The 3349-nt window shown below is 29.8% G+C and overlaps 1 protein-coding gene across 3 annotated transcripts in view; it reads left to right on the forward strand.

Moving 5' to 3' along the window:
- LOC106876273 (serine-rich adhesin for platelets) overlaps positions 1-3349 on the forward strand; it is a 141872-nt gene that overhangs the window by 67451 nt on the left and 71072 nt on the right. The window lies entirely within an intron of this gene.

A 3349-nucleotide genomic window follows, 5' to 3' on the forward strand; every position in this document is an offset into this window, starting at 1 on the left:
ATATATATATATATATATATATATACTGTTTTTCTCTGTTATATTGGTGTGCTACGGTGGATTATTTAAGACTTGGCTCTTATTTCTAGCAGCTAGATGCTCATTAAGCATCATTACGATATTTCATAGCTCCTTAAAGCTATCATAACTGCGTTCCACCAATGCTACTACTGGTGATATCATCAAATTTTGAATTTATCCACAGATGATATGAACAGTAGTGACATCTAACTTCAAATCTCAGTGTTTGAATATTTCATTTATTTATATATATATATATATATATATATATAAATAAATGAAATATACATGTATTTACTCTAGGATTCTTTATTATTCTATTATTAATGTTTACACCTATTATTAATATTTTGTGTAATGTGCTGATTGTAATCCTTTCTGAGTGATGTAGTATTTGTTTGGTCTGTAACATTTTCTTATCTTTTCAACTTAGACTTATTCATATATATCTGGAAGCACATGAATATATATAATCTTTAAAACTCTATTTGTACTCTTCTAATTATGGGAAAGTTGTTTTAATTTATATGAATATTTGAAAATCACTTTCCATTTTCTGTCTTATTCTTTCCTTGTTAATGTGTATTTGGGTAAATATAGATACATTTAAGTGTTGGTTTTCATACTGTAGAAACTTGTACTGTGATTATATTTGTGTAAATAAGGATAAGAATGAGGAAGAAAGAACGTGTGTGTGTCTGTACACACTTTAAATAATAAATGAAACCCGGTGAAGACTGTTGAAATGAAACAAGATGTAACTGTTATTCTTAAAGCTGACATCACTTGCTTTTAAGTAAATATAAATCAATGATTAGGTAAATGTTAAAGCAATGAATAAAATAAGCTAACAAGCACCAAGTTAAATGCTTTCTATACTCCTTTCCTTGACAATAATTTAGTTGCTATTTCTGTTTAATATTATCTATATACTATTGTTTGTCCTTTATTTGTTATTATTGAATCTCTCATTAAGAGAAATTCTGGAATGTTGGCTGTTCTGATTACTGGATCTGTAAATACAAACTTTGATTATTTATCTCAAAGTGATAAATAATCTTTATTTCTCTCTTCAAAAATATATTTAATGAAAAGCCTTGTATATTTTCTAATCATTTTGCTTTAACTAAGTATCACCCTTAGCCAGTGGACCTATTATTAAACATTTTTATTTTGCGTTGAAGGATTATACTCAAAATTTTGAGTCATTTACTCAACAATTTTCTATGGATTTTTTTAAACATTTTTTGTATCACCAAAGATTGATGGTAAAAACAAGTTGCAAAAATGAACCATTTCTTTGCTCAAAAATCAATTACATTAATGTTGGAACCTAAGAACTAAATTACTGAATTAACAAATTCTATGAGATTTGTTTTTCTCCTGAGAGATCAAACCTGAACTTCTAAAAATTGTAGCTTTTACAATTAAGTCATGTATACAGCTTCACTTGTATTAATTTGGAATTAAGCTATTAATATACATACACACATATGGCCATGTGATTAAGAAGTTTGTTTTGCAACCATGTGGTTTTCCACTGCATGGTACCGTAGGTGTTGTCTGTTACAGCACCAAGCCTAAGAATGCTGTGTGAGAGAATTTGGTAGACAGAAACTACAGGAAACCCATCTTGTGTGTGTGCATGCATGAGTGTGCACGGTGAACTTCCTTCCTGTAGTTTTGTCTATTAAATTCCCCTACCCAGCTGGGTTTATAATAGAAGACACCCCAAGTACCATTGTTGTAAGAGCCAACCCAAAACCACATGGTTGCAAATTGAACTTCTTAACTTACCTTATCTACACAGCCATGCTTGCATGTTTATTGATGGTTCAATCTCACGTTAATCTGACAGGAAATTAAGACTTTTCTGTAGAAAGAGAAACCTTTAGGAACTCAAGTTTGATCTCTTCTGACTGATGTGATGTGTATGTGAGAGAGAGAGAGAGAGAGAGAGAGAGAGAGAGAGAGAGAGAGAGAGAGAGAGAAGCATGTGGTCTAATGATTAGGGTGTTTGGCACTAGAAAGAGAACATCAATGTAAATTAGTAGTTTATATATCTATTGAGTAAACGTTTCTGAAATTATGAGGTTTTCTTGTTTCTGTTGAAATATTCATTTTTGGAGTGGGGGAGGAAAAATATAATTCAGGTGAGATATGAAGTTCAAAATATCATTTATAATAGTTTTTATAAGAAAACCAATCTTGACAAATAGTTGAGCAGTTGTCATGGAAATTGTTGCCCAAGAAGGAATCTTTTTTTCTTCTTTTTTTTTGAGAGTCAATTAAATCTGCAGTGCCTCTTTATTTTTAGTCTGCACTTATTCAGCAGAATGCAAAAACTACACCTGAGTTTTTAAGACTCCACTAGTTTCTTTCACTCACTTTTTACTGAATAGCAGAAATCTACTTAAAAAGAATTAGTGTTATATCTTTTCAGTGCTATTTTGTTTGTTTTGTTATGTTTTTTTTTCACAAAGGATGAGAATAAGGAAAAGTAATAATCTTATAAAAAAGAAAATACCTACTAAAGAAAACACTCATAGAACATTGGAGGCAACATGTGCCATTCTAATCTCAGATTCTGCTTTGGAAGAATTCAATTAAAGAAAGCAATGTATTGAATAAAAGGTGAGTGGGGTATAATGAATAGCTGTTATCTTTAGAACTTTCAGCTTAAGCAACCCAAATCCAAAGAAACATGGGGTGGAGTTTTCTGGGATGAATGGGCCAGCATAGAAATAAAGAAGAATAAAAATCAATATAAATAAAATGGTAATTTAAGAAAGAAGAAAGTAAAGAACATCAGAGAAAAGTTCTACAGAAATGATGAATTAAAAATGAGTCATTGTTTCGATGCAGCACTATATGTTGGCTAAACTGTCAAAAGCTCACAGATTGGCTAATAATCTTATCTTTCTTGCTTTTTAAGTTATCTTATTTTGATATATATTTCTTTTATTAATTACATGCAGTAGTTATATATTTATATATATATATATATATATATGCATTTAATGTTGACTGTTTGAAGAGAGTGCTTGATACCATAGTAAAAACTAATGATTATTTTATTTTGATTGAGTTGGTCTCTTGTCTGAAGAACTGGTGCACACACTGGTGAAACTAAGAGTAGCAAGAGATTAACTTAACCAAAATAATATATGTCATCATCATCATCGTTTAATGTCCACCTTCCATGCTAGCATGGGTTATATATATATATATATATATATATATATATATATATATTTATATATATATATGCATGCGAGTAAAGATAAATACAAAAAAGGTGTTTTTTTTGTATGATTGTGTATAGAGG

This window comes from Octopus bimaculoides, chromosome 1 (assembly GCF_001194135.2).
Source record: "Octopus bimaculoides isolate UCB-OBI-ISO-001 chromosome 1, ASM119413v2, whole genome shotgun sequence".
Taxonomy (NCBI): domain Eukaryota; kingdom Metazoa; phylum Mollusca; class Cephalopoda; order Octopoda; family Octopodidae; genus Octopus; species Octopus bimaculoides.